The sequence below is a fragment of the Colossoma macropomum genome, unplaced genomic scaffold (genome assembly GCF_904425465.1).
Source record: "Colossoma macropomum unplaced genomic scaffold, Colossoma_macropomum, whole genome shotgun sequence".
NCBI lineage: Eukaryota > Metazoa > Chordata > Actinopteri > Characiformes > Serrasalmidae > Colossoma > Colossoma macropomum.
Window position 1 is genome coordinate 18,382,913 of NW_023494808.1, and position 8,992 is coordinate 18,391,904.

The window sequence follows — 8,992 nt, forward strand, 5'->3', positions numbered from 1 at the left end:
AGAACGATGTGTACAAGTTAAACTGAATAAAACAAATTATCTATAGCCACTGTGTTTATTCTTTAACATTTCTTTGAAAACAACCAAAAATGCAGCTTTTTAAACGACAATTTCTGGCTAACCGACACAACAGGAGCCTTAGTTTAGCCGTTTGGGCAGCTGCTGAGTCTCACTGAGCTGGAGTGTGTTTAGTTTCATGCTCGGAGTGAAAATCAGGATGATGAGTAAAGCTGTGAGTAAAATCGCAGCCTATAGCGGTTAGAATTTTATCTTAGTTAATCAAAAATTAGTTTGTAATCTTTTTTGTGTGTTTTTTTGTGGTTTCTGGTGGTTTCTTTGCATTTTTCTTGAAGCTATTTAACTACATATTTACATCTGTTAGATTTGACCTCATTAGTTTGTGCCCCACTCCACAAAACTATAATAATTGTCCATAGGTACTGTAAGTTTTTATAGGACTCCTGTAGTAAATCATGCATACAAAAATGTTGAAAAGCTGCCATTGAAAACTGACATAATTTCTGCAGTCTATATTCAGATACAGTTGGCAGACACTCTAGTTGGCATATGGAGGATACAGTTGCGTGTGCATTAATAGGACAGTCAATAAAAATGTGAAGGACAGGAAAATTCATATCCAAATGCATTTTTACATTTAATTTTCAACATAGTATTTGTAACAGCAGGGGAAGCAGGCAGGGAGAATGTGAATGTTCATGTCCTTTTTTTATTTAATATAAACATTTGGACTTCAGTATGTTCCATATGTCTTCCATTAACTGTAAATACATCCAAAGGGGTCTATAATATACATACGTTCATTTTTCCATGATAAACTGAATGAGTAAAATAAATAATTAAATAAAACTTTTTAAAAGAGAGCCCTTGAGATGCATTTACTCATAAAACATATTACAGGGTCAGAGTCAAGCAAAACAGTACAAATCAATCAGTAAAAGCTGGATTATTGTTGAAATACAGACTACTCTTTCCACACAGGGAAAATGGAAGCTTTCAGCTGTCTCATCCACCTGAGCCTGTGGGACCTCAGATATCACCTCCACCTGTTCCTGATTTCTCAGACCCTTTGGATGAGCTTCCAAGAATTTGCCGTGTCTTCCAAAAGCACAGGCTCCACCACATGTGCAAGTCTCAACGGTTGTCCTGAATGAGAAGAACTGAAAATCAGTGCCCCATAGGAGAGTCATTTTCCTATGTCCCACGTCAAAGCACTTGTACAGATTAATTTGCTGAGATGCACAGCACAAGTCTGGGCTCCATCTCCAGTTTCTGCTCCCCTGGTGTTTCTTGGTGGAGACATTTTGGATATATCAGCATGCTCCACCCTCTTGTTGATGTCTGCCAAGGGGATAGTCGACCTCAATAAGCCCCTGGAAAGTGCCTGTGTGTTCTTGGCCCTTCTCATTTCAAGGTATGTAGAAAAGCAAACACCATGTTTCAGAATTTCATAAGCTGATATGAGTGAACAGACCTAGGATATTTTTCAGATAAAGTCTGGTCAGTGCATATGACCTTCTAAGCCTGAAAGCCATCTGAGGGCCCTTTTAATAGAGCTCTTATCAAGCATTGTTCCAACAAAGAGCTTATAAAAATATAATAATGTCACAATCACTGCCACAGTAAAGAAATTGATGAGTCGATAAGGTTTTCTACAATAACCCATTTCATATCAGAATACTCTAGATGACTTTGTTTACTTCTCTGTGGGTGAACTATGCAAAAAAAAAAATAGCGTTAACATCAATATAAGGTTTAGTACAGACCATACCTCTAACTGCACTTGAGTTTATGAAGTCATGTCACCAGCATTTTGACTAGTAGGCCATCATCATGGCAGAAATGAAAAGTAATGTTAGGTGGTCTTAATAGATCTACAATCAAAATCAGTCACATGATCTGATTTTAAATAAAAAAAATTGATGTAGGATAAAAGAAATAAGGCCATCCCATAGTCTAAAGTACGTTATGGCATATAAGGCACAGCAGATTATATTTGTTATGTTATATTTTTCTTATATTATGTTTATTTGTGTATAGCCAAGATATGTAGGATATTAGACAAAGAAATTTAAGACGAGCTCTCATTTGCCTTCTTGTTTGATTGCACATCCAGTTTGCTGGTCACTTTGTACATTTTTAGCTGTATTTGGCTGATGAAGTTACTAAGCAGTGTTGTTCTTTTTTGTGTATGTTTTTTGAGGCTCTGGCTTTCTAGGGGGGTTGATGGTCAAATAAATATGACCAAAAGGTATTTAATTCTACTAATTCAAGTCACCAACTAATTAAAAAGATATTCTTGAGTTGTTTTAGATGTGTTAGACCAGAGTCAATGGACCCTTAGTTTGCATCAAACAGCTGAACTGTGGTCTGCCAAAAATCGTAGGTCTCCATCCACTTCCAAGCTAACTGTGATTCGGTTCACTGCTGGTGAGAACACATTTTTATGATGGTCTGCTTAATCTGCCTGTTTAAACATCTCACTCTTGACTGAGGCTAATATCGTTCTTAATGGCAGACAAGCAACAACAGTCAAGCATTTGGTTTTGTCACATGGACTGTAGAAAGCACTTTAGATAGGCTGGGCCAGGGATTTGCGACCTGATTGGTTGAACTAAAACTGATGAGTAATTGAGCCAGATGAGTCAGAGATCAGGTGAGGCTGATTTTATTTATTTATTTTTTTAATTACTTTTGTTCTGATACATGTAGACATGAAAGTTCTGTACTGTCATGCAGCATAATGGGTATAATGCATTTTATCAAGAATATATTTGAGGGATAGATGTGGATTTTGTACTGTGATGGACCAGTGAAAGTTAAACTAAAAAATGGGTTTGTTTAATGGAGGCAAACGAGAAAATAACAGAGCGCTTGTGTCCCTGCCAAGTGTCTGACCAACCAAAGCACGATCTCCCACTTGTATTATTTTGTGTACTTCAGCAAATGCCAGTACCTTATTCAGAGATCATGAAACACCAAATTTCAGCAAGGAGCCAATAGCAGCAGTTAGAAGCTTGTGAGGACCAGTCTTAAACAGTAAACTCTTCAGTGTCATTTAGAATCTTGATTTTGACACCCTTGCACTTAACCAGGCCCTTTTTGCTCATGTCCAACATCCCTTTCCTCACCGAACTATCTGCTGTTATGCAATGACTTGTTTCAGGACATAAGGGAATGGCCTGACACAAGCACAGGAATTAGTTTGTTTTTCAGTCTGTCTGTCTCTTTACCAGGCCCTTCCAGCAGCTCCACAGACAGGGTCCCCTGATACATAAAGGTCACACTGAGGCTGACGTGAGTAGGCATCTTGTTCATAACTTCTCAGATGTCTTCTACAGTTGTACAAGGTGTGTGTGTGTGTGTGTGTGTGTGTTTCTCTCTCTCTCTCTCTCTCTCTCTCTCTCTCTCTCTCTTACACACACACACACACACACACATACGCACACGCACACAGAGTCATCATCAGTTAAAATGCATTGTATCAAAGGTGAACATTTACATTTTGGCTAATAATCAGTCACTTTCATTCATTTTCATTCGGACACTTTTGATATAAACTGTTCTGAGAGTTGATGTTTTTACACTGTGTGTGTGTGTGTGTGTGTGTGTGTGTGTTCTCTCTCTCTCTCTCTCTCTCTCTCTTTTTACACTGTGTGTGTGTTTGTGTGTATAAACTATTTGGTATTACTAAAAGAAACCATTGTCATGGTGTTAGGGAAGTTGTTGTTTGTTGAACTGATGTCTCGTATACAGTCATATGCTTAAGTTTGAACACCAGTCAAATGACGTTTTGTGAAATTATGTTAATGTCCTTTATAGTGGACAAACCTATGTACTTATGCTTTAAAATGTGCAGAAATGTCTTCTCTATAGAGGAAGTGTTAATTCATTTTCACAGGAAAACATGAAACTTGACCACGGGTGCCCAAACATTTTCATACGACTGTAGCTTGGTAACATTGCAAGACTCGCACCAGCAGACTGGCATCTCTTCAGCAAAGGAAGGCACCAGTGATGATAAAGTATGGATAGTGATAACTGATAATTATGTTGTGGCTGGTTATTCACACTTTAATTTCACACTTTATTCCACAAATGAATTATTAATGCAGTGAGCATAAGAAGGTTTAAACTCTGCTGCAGGCTGCTTAATATTGTTAGGCTATATGGCTCACTGGAATATGAAGGCATTTGCAATTTAAACCTTTCAAGGTACTAGTAATGCCATTGAGGTGCCCCAAATGTATGTTTTCAGTACCTTTAGTTAGGAAACATAATTGTAGCAGATTCTGTAGCAGTTATGTTTTTAAGTTGCATTGACACATGAAGTATTCCTAAGTTGTTTTGGATGTGCGTGTATTGAAGTCCACACCAAGCAACTGAACCATGGCCCTCCAAAAACGCATCAGAGCGTGGTTTACATAGTGCGCGCCAATGCTGTATGTTCATGGAAGTAGATAATGATGAGTATAATAGTGCATAGTAATACTGTATAGTGTATAATAATATGTATAATAGTGTATAATAACACTTTATGGTGTATTAATATGTATTAAGAGTATTTTTGATTTGAAGCGTGAAAATAAGAGTGCTTGTATTCCTTCCAAATTTCTGACCAATCAAAGAACGCAAAGGTCACTTTCATATATTTCTTGGTGTACTTCAACAATTGCAGTGTGAAACTAATCAAACCAAATAAAAAAGATAAAATGTAACAATAACCAAACTTTGGTGCGGGCTTTAGCAAACAACCTAGGTATATGAAAACAGGCTTAACCACTAAACTCTACAGTGCCTTTTGGAATCTTTACACTCCTGGTCTTAACCAAGCCCTTTGTTCATGTCCAACATCCCCTTCCTCACCAACTTGTTTCAGGGAAAAGAGAATGGCCTGACACAACCACAGGAACTAAATTACACCCTGTCCTGACTTAAAGCTATGAAAAGGTATAAACATGCACCTTTGCCCTGGGAAAGTGAATGTAGCATACCATTGAAACTCATTTAAGGCACACAGTTGGGTCTAAAGGACTATGTTATACAGTTATGGGTAAATTTGCGTTGTTTGTATCTTAGGTTGAATGTCTTTAGTGCATTTACAACATCAGTGTATCTAGCTACCTCTGTTGTCCTCTGCTCGGAACAGTGACTGCCATTTTCAGTCTGCAGCATCAAAGTGTGACTTTGTGAGCAGCTTATCAGTTGTAATCGTTGATCGTCGGACTGATGATATAATAAACAGGAAAATAAAGTTTTTTAGATGATAATATTGGCCACTCATATTTTGCGTACCTCATTATTAGCATCTAGCCATCACATGCATTTGTGAGATGTACTACCATTTTTAGATGGGTAGACGCTGTTATTGACCTCTGTTCTTCTTGTTAAGCTGGGATCAGCTCTCAGCCCTCCCACTTGTTCTACAGCTGTGCCTCAGTGTGGGGTCCAGCCTCCAATGGCCTGCCTTTCTTTCTTTCTTTGAGCTCAATAATGGACCATTAAGCTTTAATTTGACTACTTGTCATGGTAGCAACCAGTGGCAACACCGTCAGACCCCTTAGGGCTTCCTTAGATGTTGGTGTGTAGGACGCTGGCTGCGTTCTGCTGAACTGAACAGCTTTGTAGTTTTGCATGAAATGCTCAGTGGTGTTCAGATTTAGGGTAGCGCGATCCAGAGATCTGCTTACTGGCTGCAAGTAACTTTGTGGGCCGTGAGCAACACGACAGCTGTGTTTTTAGATGCAAAGCACCTCATGTGCCTGGCTTGTAACTCCCTCACTCACATACCTATATATTCACTCACCTTCAGCACTGACTCTCCACAACTCTCCACAGGGGGCCGTTAGCAGTCATACAGCTTTTAATGCTATAACAAGAGTAAAACATTTTGATGATGTTGAGCTACTATGAGCTTCTAGGCTGCTATTCATTTTACTGCAGTTGTTACCCTCTACAAGTTGGTGTTATACTTCTACACACTGCAGATCCAGGTGGATCTAGCCCTAATCTAGTCCTCTTTTATAAATGCGTAAATATCAGCATTGGTTTTGGTAGATATGTGCATGGAAAATATTGGATATCTGCCCAGAGTTCCCTTATCCTTGATGGAAACATTTCAAGCACAATAAAGCAAAATGTGTGCGACAACAGTTTTCTGTAGAAACAGGTTTTTTCCTAAAGTCAGTTTGATGGAAACAAGCTGTTGAGCAGCAAAAAGTCATTTACTTTAATGCAGTGTGTGGCCCAGGGTTACAACATGCGCAAAATTGTAATTGTCTGCGTGCGTAAACTAGCTAACAGAGTAACAAAGCAAATTTTTAAGAAAATATTTGTCTAATTAACATAGCAAATCAAGTAAACAATGATCAGTGTCTGGTCTTCTTTTTCAAAGTTTTTAGAAAAAGAGGACCAGAGAGTTTCAGAAGGAATGATGAGGAGGACAGTACTAGAACTGACTTGCCAGGAGATTAGAAATGTCAAGACTGTCAAGAATAAAAGAGTCACTTGAAAGCTGAGTGTGAGGCTATTTTCTAAAATAAGTTTAATTTCACTTTGTGTCTTATTAACTTACATGTGAGTAGTGCTGCTACTCACATGTGTGTGTGTGTGTGTGTGTGTGTATATATATATATATATATATATATATATATATATATATATATATATATATATATATATATATACGTACGTATAAACATATATACACGTGTGTGTGTTTGTGTTTAGATAGGTTTATGTATGTTTCTCTGGGAGAACATGCTGCTCTATTTGCTATGTACCCATTTCAAATGGAAAATAGGAGATTCCCATCATGGTTAAATACAGCTATGGGAATCTGATCTCTGTTAATTGTGCTCAAGCCATGGTATAGGTATGAAATTCCAAGCAGGCTGCATGTCAGTACACATGTGTTGCAAAATACACAACTTATAGCTGGACCTCTTAGCAACAGAGAGGTTTGTCACAGTGACTGTACACTACATGACTGATAGATGGGGAAAAAAAAACTTCTCCAGACATGACTCATTTATGAAGTACACATGAGTGAGCCATGTGATGAAAGAGGCTTTTGCTGAATGGAACAAGTGGAAAAAGTGAATGGGGAAAAAGTGAAACGTCACCATTCCTGCCACATTTGTTAATGCAGGAAATCTTGGTAATGCAGTGCATGTGGCTGGATTTTCACCTCACATTGGCAACAATTTGAAGAAGAGGAACTACTAACAGTAACTTAATTTTCTTTTTGAAAAAAAAAACATTTAGTTTGTGTTTTGCTCATTTTGCATTGAACTTATATCCAAAGTGTTTGCATTTTTCCAAGCTGAATGGTGATACACACCATACAGTGGCCCAGATGACTTAACTGAAGTGTGAAACAGGCAAACTGCTGCCTCTCTTAAAAACCACTGATTTAACTAATGAGTTTGATTAGGGAGATCTTGACTAAGATCAGTGTGAAAGTGGAATGTCCAAGATCTTACATGGTCTGTAAAGACAGGAGTAAGATGTCAAGCTGTGATGGATTTGGAGACACAGACACAAAGTCTGGTGCAGTCAGGGTTTGCGTTAATCATTGTACAAGTTGCTTCATGTGGCTGTAGTGGACAAATGACTTAAGTCTTTGTTTAAGTGAAGACCCATAGCCTGTGGCTGTCTTCTTCCCCTTCAGTTACACATTATGGTGTGAAACACTGAAACAGACATGGCCTTTATGGGATTAAGAGCGTGTACAACAATGCCCTCTTGTTTTGTGAGTATGAGCATGTGTCTGTGTGTCTGTGTGTGGTTATGTGTAAAAGAGAGAGAGTAGCAATAAAATAAAGGGCAAATTTGTACTGTATCCTCACTGAGAGCAAAGTATCTGAATCTTTTAAGAACTAAAGCTAAATGACTTGGTCGAACAAGAACTACTTATACCGTTTACTATTCATTAATAAGAACAAAACGTGTGATAAGGCTCTCAGTGTTAAATAATTGATTAAAATACACATTCTCTATGAATTGGCATAGTAATTAATTCACAATTTGAATAATTAACTGTAGGGTTGCAGTGTCTCTGTGACAGTGGTCATCCTGATACTTATGACCTATACCACAAAGCAATTTCTGACCCGTACATGCACTACTGAGAGATGCGTGCATGCTCGCCAGTAAGTAGAACTTAACACATCGGGGGTGTGTGTAGACAAGCAGCAGTAAAAATGCTCACAACAAAATATTAACACCAGAAGGCAATGATAGTGGGTGATTATATCGGTTGGAATTCTTCTTAAGATATTAGTTTCACTGGTATGGCACAAAAATATATAACACAATGTAGAAACAGTACAAATCACACTAATCGTGTCCTCTTACCTGAATGGCTGAGTGATTTCTCCTGCTGTGTAGTCAGTTACAGTCTGATTTAAGGTTGGTCCAGGTCGTTCATGAAGGAGTGAACGTTAGAGAGACAAAAGGAAGGATCAGATGGTCTCTTGGGGTAATAAGAGCCTTTAGCCTTGGTTTAGCCTTTAGCAGAGCAGCTTGCTAGCTGGGCTAGTGTTCACAAGCCCTGTTTGCGGTGCACCTCCATCAGTCAGGTGTATCTAACAGTGTCATGGTCTTGCGGCCTGTTGCTTCAAGCAAGCTGATGAAAACAGGTGCTTTTGACAGTGAGAAAAGGACTGAAGCCTAGATTTATTAAATCCAACAATTAATTGCCATTCATTCAAGCTTAGTATGTTGTATTTGTGACACAGAACATGACTTTTTCCAAAATAAAATATTTTTGGTAAAATACTGGCCCCACCTCACACACACCTGGTCCATATTCGTTCATTGATGTGGACTGTTTAAACCCTTTACACTCAGATCTTTGCAAATGTGTTATTATTATTTTTTTTTTTGGTTTCATTTACTTCAGAATCTTTACTTCACATTTTATTTTGTCATTAAACTCTGTAAGTGCATCCAAATTTGCTCTCCTGTTTGT